Consider the following 20891-nt stretch of genomic DNA (forward strand, 5'->3'; position numbering starts at 1 on the left):
AGAAAGAAAATGATTGGGAGACATTATCCCATATCCCCTTCTCCCTTGTTTCTTAGGGCAGGAAAGTAAACGCTTTTGATCTGAAGGGGTCATATCAGTAAGTCTCCAAAGGCTAGGATAAAGAACAAACGCAGGGTTTGTTAAAAATAAAAGTCCTTACCCCTATTTTGTAAACATTGGCTTGCAAAATGACAGAAAATTCAGAGGAATCGTGAGGCGTTTGTGAAGCAGGAGCAGGGCTTACTGGCTAGAAATGGGGCAAAGGGTAGAGGGAATCTGTTCTGAAAGCACAGGGAATATGGATGCCAGGAATAGTCTGCCAGGAGGCAGCAAGGGAAAAAACTGAAAAAGGGAAAAAACGTTCTGAAGATGGTTTTGAAGGTAGGAGAGTACTGTACCTGTTGGGGACACGTGAGACATTTGCCTGTTTGCTAGTTTGTTTTTCAAAAGCCACACTCTTAGCCCTGCTAGCAGCAGTGTAATGCAGGCAGAGTTTCCTTTATTTATGCTCCAAGCTTTTCCTCACCCTGTGAAACCACCAAGGGGGAGGAGGTTGTGATACCATGTATGGTATTCCCCAGTATAAATTCCCGTATGGGGCACTCCACGCACACCCTGCTGAATTCACCCCCCCTGCAGGGGCAGTCCTCTGGGAGGAAAAAAAAAACAATCAAAAAACTTGAAAGGCTTAGAAAATCAGCAGGCACTCCTTTGTTCCTAATATTTGAGAATAGAAGCAAACACTGATTCTGTTATGAAGCTGGATCAACTGGCAGGCCAAGGTGTTTGCCGATTAGAATTTGGTATAGTAAGTGGGTGATCAGTGTGGGAATTAATATGGGAATGTTAAATCAGCTCAGTTGTGTTACTGTTATAAAGACGCTTGTAAATGAGTAACCAAAATATTTTTCCGAGTCTAATAAATTGCTATTTTCTTGTAAGAGTGGTTCAAGTAAATAGGGTCACATATTTTACTATTAGTGTTTTGAGGTTAGAGCCTCTCTTGTGCTGATATTGTAAATGGTAGCTCTTACATGAAAGCACTCATTATCTAAACTGACCAAATCAGCAACATCATCTTTAGAAAAGGGGAACCGAAGCACCAAGAGATTCAGTGATTTGCTTAACGTCACAGAGCAAGCTAGTCTGCAGAAGGGCTAGGAATGGAACATAATTCAGGTCTTCAGAGCCCCATACTAGAAACTTAACCACAATACCATCCTTCCTGTTTTAGTGGGTTTTGTTTTCTTCTCCGGAATCTGAATTTTCATTTAAACGAAACCCCTGAAATCGGAATTCTTTGATTTTGCAAGTAAATTAGACACCACGCTGTTTCTGCGTCTGCTTTCAGATGCAGTGAAACCAGCAGCACTGAGAGAAGTGTGAACCTCCGTCACCCACTTTAACTTGGTATTAAGGTCAGAGTTTGATGTATTTAAATGGGACATGCCCAAAAGATGTAACTATTGTGACTAGACCTTTCCTCACACATCTCCATTTCCATACTATCCATACTATCATTTTCTAAGTTAAGGGATAGTAATGTGGGCCTGATGAATACAACTCATCCTCTTATCCTTTTAGTCATTTACTTCCAGGTAAAACGGCTATAGAAATGACTCACTTTACACTGGTATTAATTATCATGCTAGCTATCACTGAAGAACGGTGTGTGTGTGGTATGGTTGTCACAGCATACACAGGTCATTATGCCAAGAACAAAATGCATTTTGAGATGTCACCAATTTGTTATCAAGCCTTGATAAGCATCATGCCTACAGCTAGACTAGGGCTAGCCACTTGATACAGAATTAGTAATTTGTGTCTGAACTGGAATTTGTGCTGTTCTACAGATAATCTACAAGTCAGATCCCATCCAGCTAGGATGGATGAGAGAAATTTTTGGGTTGGTCTTCTAAAAAGGATCGCTGTATTAGTTGTGAGAAAGTGCACATGTCTACTGGCGAGGATGATGTCCTGGTTTGAAGATGAGATGAAAAGCTGTGGTTTTTGGAATTTAAGCGAACTGTGCTTAACTGTACTAAAACTGAGTAAGAGTTGAGCCTCTCCCTCCCAGAAGTTCCTTTGAATAGTCCACATTGTCTGAAATATATCACTGTAAGAGATATAAACTGTTATACTTCAAATAAGTAATAAATTAAATGTCTGAGGCTATAAGCATAGTTTCTTTCTAAGCTGACTATTCTGGAATTGTTTATTTTAAATTATGTTAGTTCCTTCTTCTAGGGCAGTTAACACTGGTTTTCTTGAGCCCAGACTAAATGGATCCTGTCTGATGTTCAGTGGAAGTTCTTTTGTTGATATTAACTAAGTCAAATCAAGATTTGCATTAGTCTCATGAAGTCAAATGCTGAACAGTTAACCATACAAAAATGTGATCTGGGTTTTCTACATTTCAGTAGTTTAGACATCCTTCTTGGTAATTAGTCGAGTGAAAAAAAAAAAGGAAAGCTTCAAATTGTTGGTAAAAGCGTTGTGAAAGGGCACCCTGCTTTCTGGTGGTTTTTTCACATAAATGAGAAGTTTGTGTTGCTTGGCGGGGGAGTGTGTGTATGTGTGTGTGTGCGCATGTGTATGAATGTGCATACTCCACAATCGATGGAGGAACTTTGGATCCCTAAAAATAATGTTGGTGCTAATTGCAGAGGTAGCAGGCTGTCATTCATACGGGGGACTGCTGATATAAATACTGAACTGGACAGTTCAGAGCAGAACCATATGAAGGTAGTTTGGCTTCCAGATACACTTACTAGACTACAGAGGTTTCAGTGCTGGCTGGAGGAACATAGACCTTGAATTTCGGAGCCAGTTGCTAATTTTACTTCAGTCTGGCTACCACAATACTTGAGTGATCCTTTCCAAACTAAGCCAGTACAGACCTCTGCTCCCTTTCCACTGCCTCCTTCACTGCCCCGGCAGTGCTCTCCCTTGCTGTTGAAGCCACATTCTCTGTTTCTCCAGTTCCCTGTTCTCTTGTCTTTTCAGATCCCAGACCCAAGAAAATCAGCCATGGCACTGAACTGTGCTGTGGGTTTGGGAGCCAAGGTTACTGTTTGTACATGCTGTTAGAGTCCCTGCAATTATATATCCATGTAATATGGGAAGGGGATGCTGCCTGTAAAGAAAGCATGGGTCATAAGCTTTGGGGAAAATTTATTTTTGAGTGGGAACCTTGAGGACACCAAGCAAGACATCAATTTATAATCCAAAAAGGCCTCCAGTATCTCTTTATTACTATTTTAATGGCATCTTTATGCTCTGCTCGTATACCTTCCCATTCTTACAGGCATTTTCTACCACCTCTCTTTGTTTTCAGTGCCTCTTTAGATTGTGGCCTGCACGGTTTACGTGATTATGAATTTGCATTTGCTGCTGAAGGTGAACACTGTTGATTCCCTTTCTGGTGCTCCCATGATTCTGGCTGATCAAACCACATGCAAATGCTGAGCTTCTGCTGAAGTAATTTGAAGGTTGTGGAATCAGTTTCTGCTGCATTTCATTCACGAGCATAATCCACATACAAGGAGATTTTTATGGTTGGGGTGAGGTGGAGCAGATGACTCAAATGTTCCCTCACCTTTGGTTTTCAGTCCACATAAACTGATTAAAATTCATTCTTAACATGGTCAAATGATTCAGTTTTATTTCCTTGAATGTAGAGAGACTCAATAGTACAAATTAAAAGGAAAAAAGTGGTCTTGTCTTGAACAAAGACCGATACAGCGTTGTTTACAGGAGACAGAGGAATCAGAAGGTGATGGCATAGCAGCATCTTGCAGCTTCTCATCCAGATCCAGATGGACAATCATATTTCTTTCACAGCGCGCTCAGACACTTCCAGATGAATTGGTTGGATTTTTAGTACTTGAAGTCATCAACCCTGGATCTGAATAAATCATTATTAATACTCTGCCTTGAGAAAACATATTTTGTGGGCTTTCCTACTGCATGATATTCTGACCTCCATATTCCTACTGTGATTACTGTAATCTATCTTAATTTACAGATTATTTTTTACAGTTGCAGTCTAATCTCAAAATCATAAACCACCCAAACTCTTATGATGATGAAATATTAGGGTCCTGCAATATCTAATAACTCCTATAGCCACCAAATAGAAACTAGTGAATGTGCATCTTTTATTCTACTGTAATTTTATTATTGTCTTATGGCCTTGGCTAGTTATGTTAACACACATCTGCAAAGATCTAGGCAAGAAGTAGCTAATATGAATTTTAATTTCTCAGTTTTCAAAGCATTGAGAAACTAGCCAGATTTATGTTCCTCCCCTGTCCCTGGAGAAAGGATAGGTCCTGATAGGTGACTCAACAGTCTACTTCAGAATTAATTTCTCATTTGCCAAGAAAAGGAAAGGAAAAAAACCCACCACTATAATTGCTCTTGTGGAAAAAGAATTGGATTTTTTTTCTTCAAACATTCTTCCTCTCCAGATTTATTGCAAACCTTGGCCAATTTTACATGTGAACTCAACAAGCTGTGTTCAGAATAGATTAGCTTCACCATATTCCAACTCCAGCAGAATTTCTAGGAATCAAGAGAATAAGCTGGCAATTTCTGACACAACACAAAAGTCCTTTAAATGTAGAATTTTTGGCATCTCTTGTTAAAGTGGTATATTAGAGACATCATCCAAAGATATTAATGAAGCATCCTCTAAATTTAGAAAGATCTATATTAGTTAGATACAAACCTCATCACAGAGACTTTTGGATTCATTAAGAAGAAATATTACATTGTGTAAAATTAGTGTAGCTTAACATGCAGGCCTTGATGTCCCCTGTCAGTAAATTACGTAATTGAGGATATGGAAGTGGGAAGAGTGCCTAACTTAGAGGATTTCCTCCTGGACTTCTGCAAACATCTCACTGAATTGATCTTCTCAGGAGTCCGTAGTGACTCACTTTTTAAGGGCAGCTTTGTTCTCTGACACTGTGAGAAGTCCTATTATCAGTTATCTTAAACTGGAAAGAAATGCTATGCTGTATTTCAATTGCAAATCTATTTCAGTTCATAATAACGTCAAAATACTGGCAAAATGACTGATAATTAGTCTAGAGGAAGCGTTAGACTTAGTTGCATACACAAATTGAATTGAGCCTGCCAAGGTGACCTTCAAAAACGTACTGAACATATGAGTAGTGACATGTGATGACCTCAAACCACAAGTCATTCTAATACAAGTTTACTCACAGAAAAACTTTTTGCTAAGGTGGCTGGAGCTATTCTTACATGCAAACACTTTATATTTGTATGTCTCTTTAGTTTATTGCTCCAGCTGTCCTGTTCTGGCTCTGTCTTATACCATGACTTGGAGTATGGCTTGAGTAACCTCTCAGTTTCTGCAGCAGTACCAAAACTAGGTCCATGACTTTCTGGGTTTACTTCTAAACAGAATGATCTGTATATTCCCGATATTAGAGCCTCATTCAACACCAATTAATGGTGCCTTCAGGTGATTGCTGTTTTAGTATATATCAAAGTTGAGGTTCCATAATTAGATTTCTCTAATCACCAGTTTAAAAATTCAGAATAGCCAGGTGATAGCTTGTCAAGAAAAAGCAGATATAATTATTCAAATGTCAATTTGTTAGGGCTTTTTCCCTCAAGAGCTTTTGTAGGCAAACTGATGGAATTAAACACCTACTACATTAATACTAAGAAATACCAACAAACTGATGAATGTGAATTGAAATCCTGTGCTCTTTCTAATGATTTCCCATATAAATAGGTTTACATCCTCTCTCCCCGAGTCTATAAGGAAAGGTTAAAATACTGACAGGGAGTATGGATTTTCCAGTTAGTCAGGGAGAGCTCTGTCCCTTTCTAATGCTCCTACAGTGCTGTGACTTACACATGGCAAAGGTGGAGCACTTATAGACAAGGTTCTGCACATCCAGAGAGGTTTGCCTATCTTCAGAGGCCTGCCAGGGACCCAGAACTTCTGCTCCAGTATCTTCCCAAGTCCACACTTGCAGTATATGCTTTGGTCAGGAGGAAACCTTTTCTGAGTTTAGATTTCTTTGCTAAAGGAGTGGCAGGAGCTTCATGAGAGCCCATCAGATTTCCAGTTATAGTAGTATATAAACACAGTAACAATAGTACAATATCTGTGATCTTAGGGTGTTTCTCAATAATATTTTTCTGTGTTGAGCAAGGTGAACATTTTGTTCTGGAGTATGTGCTGGTTCTTTAAAAGGAATGTGATGGATATGCTGTGGCTACGGAAAGATGCAAATGTGACTTCACGTTAGACATGATGCTGCTAGTGGCAGTTGGGCAAAGATCTCCAAGTAAATGTTTTTAGCAACATGGAAAAGCAGACTTGCACCCAGAATAGAGCAGTGGGGCCCAGACCCTAGCTTTACTGCTAAAAATAGCTTATTTTTGAAGAGATGAAAACCAAAGATATTTGCATCTCACTTCTAGATACATTTGAGTTACAAACTTTGAATTACCTGAAAGGATACCACCTAACACCCTCCATTTTCCTCCCTTCATTCTGGCTTTTTATTCCTCACATATTTTATCCCTACTTTCTCAAGTGTTCCATTTTCCCCCTCACAGTCGTCGTCAGTTGGGCCGCAGACCGGGGAAGCCCAGAGCAAGGCTGTGCACTGTGCCGGTGCAGCAATCCTGAGGGATCCCTGCACTGGAGACTTCCAGGTGTCAGGGCTGGAAAAAGCAGTTTGCCTGGTTCAAGCACTGGAAAAAATACATGTCCTCACTTCTTGCTTGTTCATGGGCCATACTAAAAACAGCTCACCACTGATAAGTCTGCAATATATAGCAAGGTGATTCCAGCAGTAAGTTGCATAGCATCCTATACTTTTCCTCCTCTGTTTCTGTATGAAACCTAAAAAACCCTAGTCTGATACACACACACACAAAAGGATACATTTACTCTCAGTGGCTGCGTTTACCATCAAAGTTGGTAGTGTTTCCTGAAGTTGGTTTCTGATACCCCTGAAAGACTGTGGGTTTTTCTTTTTTTCTTTTTTTTTTTAAGGTTGATTTCAGGGAAACTGAAGAACATACGTGAAACTCTAAAATATCAACTGTGCAGATAAATTGTGGTATCAAGGGTGTAGTGCATGTGACCTGCCTTCAGTTCCCTGAATTCCAGTGAATTCCCAGTTTCCACTAGCGGGTGGCAGGCAGATCTGACTGTGGTTATTTTCTGTTCATTTTGTGCCAACATGTGGTTGTGGTGGTGGCAGAAGGGTAGGAGGGGTGTGATCTGGGGGGGAGAGGGAAACACTAGACTTGAGACTGGGGAGGTAAACCCATTGGTTTTTACGTTGTTGCGCTCACTGAGTTGTTTCAGATCACATATGAATCCTCTTCATGTGACAGACCCGCTGCATAAAATACCAAGAATGGTACAGCCTGCGAATCTTTGGCAAATAGATCATCTCTTGTGATTCATTCAGCACCCTTTCTCGGCTCCGCATATGATGATCTCTCAAATGTGTACTTGAAAAGCAGGGCTAAAGCTGAATCTGGATTTAAAAGGTGAGCCACAAGCAGAGTTTTGTGCAACATAAAAAAGAAAAAGTGATCCTGAGTGTCCAAAGCTGCCAATGTAGATTGCCAAAGCAATTGCTGCTGGATGGAACTGGATGTTTTTACTAGCTATTCAGAACCAGCTTGAAGAGACTTGCCTCTTTTAATTTCACTCATCCGCTGAGCATCACTGGCAACTTCCCAGAAGTCCTGTGACTGATCCTAATTTGCATAAACTTCTCTGTATACTGGTATAGGCAGAGATAAATGGGTCCAACTGAAGTATTTTCATGTCTTTATGTCTCTTCCCTTATCTCCTCCCAGCCCCCTTTTCAGGGCTGGGGAAATACGATGGCAGGAGAAGCCGATTTGGGAGGGTAGGTGTCGTGGCGTCTACTCTGCTGGGTTTACTACGCCAAGGGGCACGCCATGAATGGAGACAAGTCCTCATCGCTGGGGATTCAGAAGCCATTCCACTCTGATAACGGGATTTTGGTGCAGTCATGAGGCTGTGCAGAGACCCTATCACTGTTCCAGAGAATCATTACCCCATTTCCTCTTCTGTTCTCCTAATTGGCAGTTTATACTTCAGCACATACCACAGCTTTCCTCCCATCTTGCACACTGGCGTGCACGCTGTGCTGATGTTATGTGGTTTACAAAGCCAAGAACTGAAAAACTGGGCAATATCAGATTTACATTTGCACATGCAACCTGAAACCTACCCACTCACACATCTGTGCACTGAGTGACGCAGGGGTGCTGATGAAACGCATGGTCTTAACTCTTTCACAAAACTAGGACAGAATTTGCAGGAAAAGACAAAGAAGGACCTGTATACATTTTAAGGGCTGGAATTGCAAATAATTACATTTTTTTAACTTAGTTTTCTATAGATGATTCTCTATTTTACAAAGAAGAAAGGTATACAAAGAAACTTTGCTAGCATTCCGGAGTGTTTTTTTTTGATACAAACTTATTGTTGTTTTAATTATGTTAATTGCCAGAAAGATACCGTGCTGTATGTGGGAGAGCAGGACACTGTCTCTGGATGCTGAATGAAGAGATCACTGATTTGAGGCAGGATAGGCTGGCAGAACTGTGTTTTCCCCCACCTTTTCTGGATCTTTGAGCTCCCGCCTTACTTAAGACTAATGATGAGTCACCAGATTTGTCCAAATTTTGAAGGTAAGCGCTTTTGTGCTACTGTAGCTGCCTGTGCTTTTAAGGTATACAATGACAGCATGCTGGTTTCTAAACAGACGCAGTTCAGCAATGCAAAGCATGCATGCAGGTCAGGTATGACTCAAATCAGAGTGGATGGAGAAAAGGTACTGGAGGTAGAAGGGGCAGTATTTCTTCCATCTGAAGTGAATATATAGAAACCTCGTGAAAAACCGCCACTAAATATGTGTGGCCTTTTGGAAAGTGTCTCTGTGCAAATGCATCCACAACTTTTAGAGTGATAAAAATCATCTACTGAGCTGAGTCGAATGGCATAGTTGAAGTGGAGCTGTAAATAAAGTGGTGGGCGGTTTCCTGCTAAAACTCCCCTGCATGTCCAAGAACCCACTGTGACTCAGCCGTTGCAGTCACTGGGAACTCAGCACAGACGCCCTTTTCTAGTTGGGTATTTTTACTTCTCTTTTTGCACCGTAGTAAGAGGGGCTTTATTCATCCCTGGAGGTACTGAATTGACGATATGACCCATTATTTTTTGTTGTCTTAAGGTAATGATCTTACAGTAGACCAACGACTATTTGGACTTCTTGTTAAGCTGTTTGATTATCAATGACCCATGCCTGCAAAACAGTCTGTCTGCTTGGATCTTTGTTAGACCTACATGTGAAAGTTCTTGGGACTTACATTAACATACTTTAACTGGGCTCTTACCTGCACCTCTTGATGGCTTAAAAATTGAATTTTTGTTGCTTTCATTTCATGTGCAAGAAGATTCAGGAATGACTGTTTTTTTTTTATTTTATTTTAAAGAGTATGCATGTAAATATGCTGAATGGAAGGGAGACAATTACATATTTGCTTATAATACATTTTCTAATATAGCTACTGTTCCTTCAAAGAATTAGCATCTTTGGAAAGACGAAGTGAGCTGGAAGAAGCTATGCCCTTGTTAAAATAACAGCAGTAGCAATGTCGAGTAGCTTTTAGGTCAGCAGCATCTAGGTCTCACTTGCCCTAGAATATTTTATGTTTGAAGCTGTCAGATATCATCTTACTCCTCTGGACTTTTAGTTTTGGTACATCCTTTGTCATTAAGATAATGCTTTTCCTCATCCATTTTGAACCTGCACAGATAGTTGCCTCCTCTCCATGTGAAAAGTTTAAAAGCCCACGTGGCTTTAGATTTGGCGTTGGCAATTAATAAAGCAGATTTGGGAGACTTGCAGGTTCCCAGGAGCTGAGCTAGAATGGGCAGTTCTTTTCCCCTCTTTATCCCATGCAATATTTATTTTGTTGCTTCTTTCTTTCCTGTTTCATTTCTAGCCTGTCTCTTCTCTTCCAGTTCACAGTCCTTTTCCTTTTTTTTTTTATTTATTTTATTCCCTCTGTGCTAGTTCCAGCTAACTCCTTATTGGCTTCTTCCATAATACTGCTGGAAGTTTGTCCCTATCTGACCTTCCTCTGTGTGAACAAATCCCAGTGTCCCAGGTTTAAAATTTACTCCGCTCTGATTTCTTCTCCTTTCCAGCCTAATGTTTTCTAATATTTTTTTCTGTAATTTCTGTTTAATACCTCTTTTAGTTTCAAGATGCTCTCTGTCTTTTGCTTTCTTTCTCTCTCTGATATTAAGTATACTTCATACAGGTTGTTTTCTGAGAATTAAGTCTACCTTCTTCTCCAGAGTTTTCCGTTTAGCATCTGAAGGTTATCTGTGGTTCCTTGTTAATGAACTTCCCTTCTGGGAAGTTCAGCCTCCTTGTATTCTGACTCAGGTCATTAACATCAAAGTAGATTCTTTTTTTCTTGCAAATTCCCATAACTGCCCACCTTTCTTCTCTTTTCTCTTCCTCAGTTGTCTCCAGTACCACATACAGCAGTGCTATGTGATGCATTGCTTTATGAAAGCTGACACCCAGTTGCTTTCCCTCAGACAAGTCTTTTTCTGCTGCTACAGCTGTGAATGGTCAAGGCTTTGGTATGTTTTGAGATCCTCCCATATGAAAAGCAGGAGTTGAGGTTTTCACAAAGTGCACCCGAGGAGGGGTTACCCAAGGAGTTGGTGCCAGGAAGGAGCTCAGATTATTGCAGAGGCCAAAGGGAGGAGGGGGTGGCTGGCACTGGGGGACCCGACACTGGGCAGTGGACCCAAAGGCAGGGGCAGCGCTGGGAGTGCCAGGGGGTTATGAGAAAGCAGCTCTGGGGTGATTCCAGGCAGGCAGAAAGGGAAGATCCAGGAAGGATGTGTAGCCCAGGGTTGTTGGGTCAGGGAGGGGATGCTCTGGTGTGGAAGGCTGGATATTTTTATTTTGTGAGAAGAAAGGCAGTTCTATAGAGAAGGGGGAGGTTTTGAGATGAGTTTGGAGAAGAAGGAGGTGGAGAACACCAGGTCCAAAGGATGGGGGAACTGAGAGCAATGAGTGGAAGTGTTGCAGATGTGGCATGGATGAGGGGACTCAAAGGCAGGAGGGGATGGCGATCACCATCCTGGTGATCCCCAGAGCTGGTGCCATTAACTGGGATCCTGGTTTGAAGACTGAGGACACGCAGTGACCTGCTGCATCCCCCTTCCTCCCAATGGACTGCTGTAGCCCTCACAGCCCATCTTTTTCTTCTATCAGAAATATGGTGGTATATAGGATGTCAGCATGTAGTATATCTACTTCCAAACAGAAGGTTTATCAGACAATCTGATATCCACACTAAATGATAATTTTATTTTACCAGGTAACCAGAATTCTCCTCCTCCTCCTCCTCCCCCGTGTGCTCCTTTCTAAAGAATATCAGTACTTAAGGAAAATCACTGGGCTATGTGGGTGGTGACTCTCGTACCCCACAAACACAGGGCGGCTGCTGAGATCCTGCTTTCTGAGAAGAGCTCACCAGAATGACCGTCGAGGCCAGTGAGTAGGCTGCTGCAGAGTGCTGCACCTATCAGCATCCCTGCAAGGTGACTGCTGCTGCATCTGTAACAGGACAGCCCGTGCTCATGTTGGCAAGGGAAAGTGTTGCACCCTTATTGGTCATGGTGAGTAAGTTGCACCTTCTGCTACATCTGGCATGAATTTCATTTTAAGTTACTCTAGTGCATCATTATTTTCAATATTTCCTTCACCAGAAGCTGGAGCCACAGAGGTGAAAATAACTGCACTTACCAGAATCTGTAATTAAAATTGGCAGCTAGTTCTCACTAGAAATAAAAGAATCAGATTTTGATCAGCACTGAACAGTGCCATTCAAGTGCTCACACATGGAATAAAACTCTATTCATCAGAAGTAATAAAGAGAATTTAATTCCCAGGTATTTAAATGCACTTGCGTGCACTTTTCTTATGTGTGAGTGGAAATCAAGCACGGAAACAGTATTTGGGGGACAAATCCGATTAACCGTGAAAAAGAGGAATTTTATGAGAAGACTAGCCAGCCTATTTTAATTTCAAGATAAATTTGTGTCATTCTTTTGTCTTTACGTAGCACTGTGTGCAACTTAACACTAAGCATTAGCTTTAAATGTGCTTCTGTACACCACCACCTTGGATTACATCCATGTTTTCGGTCTCACCCTTATTGTGAGGTTGCCAGTGGCTCTTGTGGCCACCCAGATTTATGTCTACCGTTTAAAACTACAAAGTGGCCTCAAATAATTAGATAACTGTACTGTAAACTCCTGTACCACTCAGATGTCATGTCCTGCCTTGAAATACACAGCTTTGTGGTGGCTGGGAAAATTTTCCACCAGGAGTTTACCTCAATGTTGTCCCTGTTTTTTTCTTGTACATGTATTGAAGTAGTTTTCAGGGACAGGTTTAATAGGAACTTGGACTCATCTTTTCAAAAGAATTAGGAGCAAAAACTTTTTCACTTGCACACTGTGCATGTCAGGTATAACTGCAAGGGCTTTCTGCTGAAATAGAAAAGCCACACTGAGAAGTAAGGGAAACAAAGATAACCAGAACAACACTCAATTTGAATTGTGTCTGTTTATATTTGAATGTCTTCTTTGTAGGAAGTTCTGTTTTTATCTATGATACTATGCAAGTTCCTATAAAAGTCAGTTTAGTTTTAGTATTACTCAATTTCCAAAGAAATCATTTGGGTTTGTTTAGAAAACTTACTGCCAAGCCCCCTCTGCTGGACAGAAAAATCATGTTTTCATCCTGCATGCTGAAGACACCTAGTAAAAGCATTCCAGCTTATTACTGTTCAAATAATTAGAGTCTCAGAGTTCACAAGATCATTACTATCTTTCTGTTATTATCTATTGTTATTTGTCATGAGTTGAGCTTTAGAGAAGAGTTAGGATGATCGCTGCAAGTGTGTTCAAATCCCTCTATTTGAGTATTCAGTCAGTCTGTTGAAAATTTATCCTGTCATCCGATTATTTTATCATGCAAGTTATTTTCAGTAGTGTCCACCCTCTTCACCCCCCATTATATCTCGTATGTGTTATTTACATCTTTTGTCAGTGATCTCATTGCACACGTTTAGAGTGAACTCGCATAATATGTCTATACAGGAAATAATAAAAATCTGAATCCAAGAAGCACACGTGCTTTTCCAGGGCAATTCAAACTGCAAAGACCTGCTTTGCTTGTCCTTAAAGTGTGACAAGGGAAGTTCGCTAGGTGAAAGACAGTACTACGTGCTGTTTAAACCATGCTTGTCATTTGTGTATGGCAAAGCCTTTTGCAGGGACCAGCTTTATATTTACAGATCAGGAAGTAGGCCCAGCAAGGAAAGACAATCCATTAGTTTGAGCACTAAATATCGGACACGGATTTAAGCCCTGCTCTGAAACAGACTGCCTGGTGACTTTGCACTAATTAATTAAGCTAAAAGGCAAAAAAGATGAGTGCCACAACATTGAGCATTGCCCAAGAAAATTTTGAAGTTTCTGAGATAAAGTGCTGGACCCGTATTATGGTCCTCTGTGGTGCACATTGAGAGCTGAGTTTCTTTGAAAGGAGATCCAAAGCAGCCAGTATGCCATTCGAGCACACAGTAAGGAACTATTGCCTACAGACGTGCGTCTGAAGCTTTTCCCCCTCCTGAGCTCGTTCAAAAATTGGTCTTTGTAGAATGGCAGTCCTTTAAAAATGGAGCAAGCTGAGACAGTGTTGCTGGGGCAGCTGATGAGTACTTAGAAGACCTCTTCAGTATGTGGAAAAGTGAGATGTGTGTCCCTGCTCGGCAAGAGGGTAGTCAAACTTTGGTTCCTCCCTTTTCTGGAAGGTGTCCTAACTACTAAGTAGAGGTCTCTTCTCATTGAAAAGCGAGGAGAAGTATTTGTTAGATAAAAGAGACTTAGAACTTAACAGCTAGAGCACTCACTTATGAGTGGGAAACACTTGATTCTGGTGCCTCCTCTGAGTGCTGTTACATATTGTACATTAAGCAGTTATTAGGTAAGCTACATAAGTGGTATTTGAAACTGAGCCAGAATTCAGTGGCTCACCTCTCTCAAATCAATGCCCCAGTCTGTAGGCTTAAAGGCAAGTCCCATTTTTTCTATAGGTCAATGGCTCTTGAATACCTTTCTGTGAACTAAAGCAAGTTCATGGGAAGACCAGAGAATGTTTCCTTCTATAGCCTTCTGGTGAGGTCATCATTTCAAAATGAGCTTGACACGCATGTCCTTGAGTGCTTCTATGCCAGGAAGGGTTTTGAGCCTGAATTTCCCACATTTAAGCCTGAAACGCCCACATTCCCACAAATGATCTCACTGGTAGACTGTTGGATAAAACTGATGAGGTTGAAAAGATGATGCTACCCCTTTAAAGAAAATGTCTCTAATGAAGTCTCTGAAGGGATGAGAACTATTCCAAAGCCCTATTATTTCATTCAGTTTGAAAAAACACTGACAATTGTCCCATAAAAATCAAACTGTAACAAAAATGAGGGAAGGAAAAACTTACTGAATCGGTGGTTTATGTTAAAAAAATACTTTTTTGTGTAATTGTGTTTCAGATGAAAATGTGAACTAATTAAAGTTTCCTAGAATATAGTGTCAGTACAGCATGTATCCTGGTGAGGTTAAATGGGTATTCAGTCTTAGCTTTAGTAGCCAATAAAAGCTAAAATGAACAGGTTTGGACCAGAAATAAGTTTAAACATCCCTGACTTCTAAGGAAGTTAGAAAACCAAGCCTGCGTTTGGAATTTATGCCCAACCTCTTCACTCACAAGGCAGAGCCTTAAATACAAGTAGTCTCAGTTCTCATGTATGCAATATTTTGTGACTATGCTACATTTCCTATCTTCTGAAGCTGCCTTGCTTCCCAGGTTTAAGTCATCTGTTGCTTTATAACTGCAGTGCAATGAAGAGTTCCTTGTCCTTCTGAATGAGAAGGTTTTATTGCAGGGTCTGTGCACACTGAAGGAAGAAGAGAGGAAGGGGAGAAAAAAAAAAGGAAGCAGGAAGTACATCAGTCCCAAGCAGTGGGTAATCAGAGACAGCTCTGCAGCCTGGGGAGCACTCCTTCCTCCTGAGACATTTGGCCAAACTTAGATAAACCTCAGAGTTTTCTAGGTCCGCAATCTAGACATTTCATCCCACCTTCATAGGAATCTTGTGCTTCTATGATCAGAGCTAACCTGCTTCCACAGAGGCCAAACTGTCGCCGACCAAACTGTAGCACTTGGTAAAAGCTGGGAACAGGAGATAGAAGCTCCCTCCTACCCAAGTGGGACAGAGGACCAGGGCTGACCCAGGATACGACCTGCCACTTTCCAGAGGCCTTTGCACACATAGCCTGTTCATTTCTTACCTTCTGAAACATACAGTTTGCCCATCTATACAGAGCTGCAACACGAAGATACATCTTTAGAGCTATTAAGCTGAGATGCTGTATATTCAGACATTTACAGATAATACAAAAGTGTGAATGAAAACCAGTGAAATGAAAGGCATGATAGAAACTTGTTCTTCAGTATATGCCTGCATGAGAAACGGCTACCAAGAAAGATAAGAGTATTGCTCCTAAAGCATCTGTCTGTAACTTTCCTGATGAAGCAACAAAGCAACAGTACACTCTTTCCTACTCATGTACCAGGAAATGGTATCTTAATCTTAATGCAAGGTTACAGACCATAAACTTTAGTTTGAGATCATTGCAAAACGTGCAGGCTGCTTTGAACTCAAGAGCAGAAGCTGAAACTTTCCCCACAGTTTAGGAGTAAGAACTTCATGGCACTGCTGCTTTTATGACTTTACAAGTACTCTTTACAATAGTTAATAGTTTGCAACACTCCACATCTGTGTGACGAAGATTGCAGAAGTACTGGCAGGGAGAGCTCTTTTGTTCTAGAGCTGGGAAATGCAGCCTTTAGAAGGAAACGCATCTATCTATTTTACAGATCAGAGGATGAATGAAAAAGATTCTCTAATTACTTTCAGTTCTGTTTCCTTTGGTTGGAATTGCTGTTTTCTCCAGCCGATCATGTGTCCAGCCAGAATCCAGGGTAGTACAATAACATTTATAAGAAACAGAAGGGAAAGTAGCCATAAGCAAAAGGGACATTCACTGAATACTGCCAGCTTTGAGTAAAATGTGGCACTATTTAAATTAACACTCCCGTGACTGTGAACTTTAAGGATTTTCTTAGTAAGGACTGTTCCTCCCAGCCTTGATTTTGCAAGTCGCTTACAACCATTACTCGGGTTGATACCAAAGAAGGCTTAAAGTATGTAGCATGTCTCAGAAAGCACTATGTACCTTTCAGAAGGGGGCCCAAGTCAGAAGAATCAGTAGATTGATACCAAGCACTGCTGGTTTTATAGGTAGCATATACTGTAATTTAACTGGGCCAGCCAAAGTATTTTATGAACTCTATCCACATTATATATGCTGAATCTAACCTATGTACCGAAATGCTTAATTTTGCCAGGCAGAGTGGAGCAGTGGAACTAGGGAGTGATTGGGGCCAGCTCAGTTGCCTTTGAAAAATGTCTGCCCTAAGTGATGAATTCCTTCATCAATATGGTTAACCATTGATAACCAACCTGGATGGAGGAAAAAATGGGTCCTGGAGAATATTTTTGCCATCGCCCAGATTTTACCCAAGTATTTGATTTGGCAGAAATGAATGTAAAAGGGATTGCATCAAATGACAGCATGAATGCGATACTGACTGTGCTCCAGCCTCCTTAGCTCCACTGGTGACTGCTGGAGGCTCTTGTGGTCTGGGGTGGACCGAAACACCACTGAGTTCCCAGCAAAGGAAGAGACAGAGGTACCAGAATGCAAATAAATCAGTGGTCTCTGTCAAACAGTAGGTTCAACTATTCAATTCTCCCTCTGCCTTAAAATCTATGAAAACAATGAAAATATCTAACCCTTAGCTGTTAGGATTGTTTGTTAGCAATCACTGTATTAAATTTTAATAGAGTCTACATAATATATAGTCAGAGTAGAGAGATATGTGGGTAAGAAAAAGAAACTCCTTGTGCCTTTCACTTTCACCCTGCAGTTTCTCGTAAATGAGGCTGTAACCGGCAACTGAGCCCAAGTACTCCTGATGAGCTTTGCCTTGCAAATCCGAGGTCGTGTGCTGTCCTTTTCCGTTATAAAGTGTCTATTGCTTGATATTCTTATCAGCTCAAGTTGTAGCAGAGCTACAGATCTTCAAATGCTCCTGTACAAAATTTGAAATTATTTGAATATAAGTGCTTGATGTTTGGAATGTCAAAACTACGAAGCTGCAAGCAAAACCAGGCACACATTGTCATGCCTGCTCTGCACAGGCACTTTATGCTATGTGACATTTGCATGAATCTTAGACACCAGCTACACTGAACTGATGTCTCCTAGTTGGCTCTTAAAAGTATTGACAGTTTCTGTTTTGTATAAACAAGCACTGTTGGCTTCTGCGATGGAGTGCACTACTGCAAGTCTGGTTTTGTGGGCTCGTCAGGTTTTGAAAATAAGGCGTACTAGTTTTGCATTTATAATTTATTGCTGCTTTTCATGATAAACTGAAAGCTTGCTAAGTGTTTGGCTTCAATATTTTTGAATGCCTGAAGAGTCACTTTTTGGTTGTATTTGAATTCCAAGTACAAGTTTTGTTGTTTAGTTTGGAGGGCTGCCCGATACAGAGCTACATTTAGAAATAACAATAGTGTTACACAACTATGTACATTTTAGCCACTTACAAAAAGTCAGATTATATATATTTAATATCATTCATTAATAATTATTTACATTTATTCAGATAAATAAATGTTTGTATAGTTGCCTCACTGCAGTCTTCATCACAACCCCTAGAGTTCAGTAGAAAGGTACCTGTACATAAGAAGTTATTGTGAAAAGGACCCACTTCAAGGGAAAATATTAAAATTTCTTTGTATGTCCCTCCGGTTCATTTTGTTTTCCCGGTTAGTTCATAACACGAGGTCTACAGTCTTACTGGAATAGAACTGATGAAAATCTTTTAGCACCAGTAGATTATTTACCTTAACAGAAACACGAGGTAATTATGGATCAGTTGTTAGTGACAGTTGTTCAAGACTTCAAATGCCAGCAATAAAAGCCTGACCTTCATTCCGTCAAATTCATACTTGACCCTGCATTTTCTGGGCTTAGTGGAAAGAAATGACTCTTAATTAGAGAGTTTCAATATAGTGTTTAATATAAGGTGCTGTACAGACTACAAACTAGAAGCTATGATTAAAATCACTTAAATCAAGAGGTGGAGGCAGTTTGTGACATTTTAATTCCAAATTATGTTTTAAAATGTGACATTTCCCTATGAGTCGTAAAGGTCTTTCTAAGTTGCACTGATGAGATGTGTCCCAGTTGGCTCATGCAATCTTGTGTCTTTTGATGTTTTAATAAATTAAGGAAGCCTGAGAATAAGAAAACATATTACATTGAAAGTTCTGATTTAGGAAGAATTCTGTGATTTTACTTATCATTTTATATCTTCTCTTAGACCTGTTAAGAGGTAAATAGGCCTTGTATAGCCCATACACTAATGTGACTTTCATCCATAATTAACACTATTGTGGATGCCAACATTCATTCATTCATGCCAGTAGTTGAGGGAGTGAGCTGCTATTTGTAGATGGTATGTCAATAAATACATTCTAAGTCTGGACTTGTAACTACTCCAATTTTTGAACCTTGCTTTATAAAATGCATACCATAGTGTAAGAAATAGAAAAATCAAGCTTATTTAGGTCCCAGTTCATCTAACTACATAAAAACATATAAGTTCTATTATTGAGCAGCTTTAAACAAAAGTTTCACTGCTGTTGATTTCTTCTTTATATTATTCTTGCTTTTTTAGTCATCCAGCTGTTTGTTCTGAATTCACGCTCTGCTTCCCTGCTGCTGAGAAGCACAAGGCCAGCTGTTCCTTCAGTTATGATTTTAGCTTTTGCTTTCTGATGTACTGTTACCAACGCCTTCCTGCTCAGCACTTAGCAGCGTTCTCCCTGTTCACGGCCATTTCTGCTCTTCATCCCAGTATTACTGCCAGAAACAGGTGAGTCAAGAGACCAGTTGCTCACAAGCAGTTTCTGAAGAGGATGCCAGTGCTGATAGTGCCCTATGTCCAGCCCAGGATCCTTTTTATCTCGCATCCCTGGGCAACCACATGGGCAAAGCTTTAGTCACAGCTTCATAGAAAATAAATGCAGCCATTTTACATGGAGATTTTCTGATCTCAGAGTAAAATTTGATTAGTTAAGGACAGTCACCACATCTGTGCCTTCAGTGGTACTCCATGGGAATACAAGTAAAAAACCTTAGCTAAAGCATAGGGAATAGTGAGCAGTATTCACTTTTCATACAAATTTTGAGTGACTAGAGAACAGCTGACTGGTCTGCTTGGCCGTGGGACCTGCAGCTGCCACCAAACCTGCTATCAAATGTCTGTGTCCTGAAGACTCTGCGAAATACTCCTTCAGACAGCAATAGAGATGTGGACTTTCTCCTCTCTGGCTCCCTGTGAACCCTTGGAGGCTCACCTCAAACTTTCCACTTCAAATAGCTTGATGTCAATCTTAAACTTGCAAAAGTTTTTTTCTGAATGAATGCAGGCGTGTGCTGAGTGTGAGATTGGTAGAAAATTCCTGCGTCATTACATTAAACTCTGAACGCCTTTTAATCCCGTTCTAATATTTTATTAATTTCAAATTACCTTGATTTGTGGTGGTGTAGCTGTGATGTTTTCAGTATAAACAAGATAAGGCTCCTAGCGAGGGATGGTCTCTTTGACTGGACCTGAGAAAAATCTTGTCTGCTTGAAAATTTGACTGTTAGTAAAAGCCTCTCCCTACTAAGCACTAAGCAAATTCAGAAATTTATTTCACGAATCTTTGAATAGGCCTTGAATATTGCAGAACCCTGCTGATATATGCTCTGCAAGGGCTGTAACTTCTCAGCCTTACTGGCCTCTATGTATATTTCTAATATTTTACATCTCAGATGTTAAGCTTTTGAAAGTAAATGCCACTATTCTGGTTACTTTTCTTTAGGAAAATTATTCTGCTCTCATTCCACTGGATGAACTGGATGCTGACAGTGCTAAATAGAGCCAGCAGCTCTCAAGGGAGGACGTCGTGGTCTGTATTCCCCTACCCTAGTTATAGGGGCTCTGCAGTCCTGTTAAGGTTCTCCTAATCATCCAATTCTTTTATGAAGTGAAACAAAGTCAGAAAGGCTGATCAACTAAAGTCTCCCAGCAATTGGCTTCACTTCAGTCAGGACGAAGATCTAACGCTTTGGATGCCATTCGTATTTCCTGTTTAAAAAGAGTCCCTTTTTTCTTGGTGCAGGAGTTTGAATAAGCTCATCTGGAAGCCAGCTTTACAGACTATTTCCAGAGCAGCAAGCAATACTGGTAAAGTAAAGACTATAATTAATTCCTGTTTGATTTTTTTTCACCATGTCATAGTTCTATTCCATAGAATGCTGATTTATTTCAGTTGCATACCAGCGTATTTATAGCATGGAGAGGAATAAATAGGTGACACCCACTTCTGCAGAATGCAACTGGAGCTCTCTAAGCATTTCCTCTAAGTATTCTTTGTAAATGAAATGAGTCAGCTAAGCTGGAGAGCATCACACTGTTTTCATAGCCTGTTGGCTAACATCAGTAGGGATGTGTGGTGAGTGACAGGAACTGGTTAAGTTTGCGTGACAGTGAGAACAATGAAATAAAGTC

At 40.5% G+C, this 20891-nt stretch overlaps 1 long non-coding RNA gene across 1 annotated transcript; it reads left to right on the plus strand.

The window, feature by feature from the left end:
• The first annotated feature begins 7359 nt into the window (after nucleotides 1-7359).
• Nucleotides 7360-19060, plus strand: LOC309677620. The gene is made up of 5 exons (XR_014269697.1): nucleotides 7360-7554; nucleotides 8553-8733; nucleotides 10580-10702; nucleotides 11452-11752; nucleotides 19011-19060. It is a non-coding gene; the product is annotated as an uncharacterized lncRNA (long non-coding RNA).
• Nucleotides 19061-20891: the final 1831 nt, after the last annotated feature.

The sequence above is a fragment of the Vanellus vanellus genome (assembly GCF_965231255.1).
Source record: "Vanellus vanellus genome assembly, chromosome: 14".
Lineage (NCBI taxonomy): Eukaryota > Metazoa > Chordata > Aves > Charadriiformes > Charadriidae > Vanellus > Vanellus vanellus.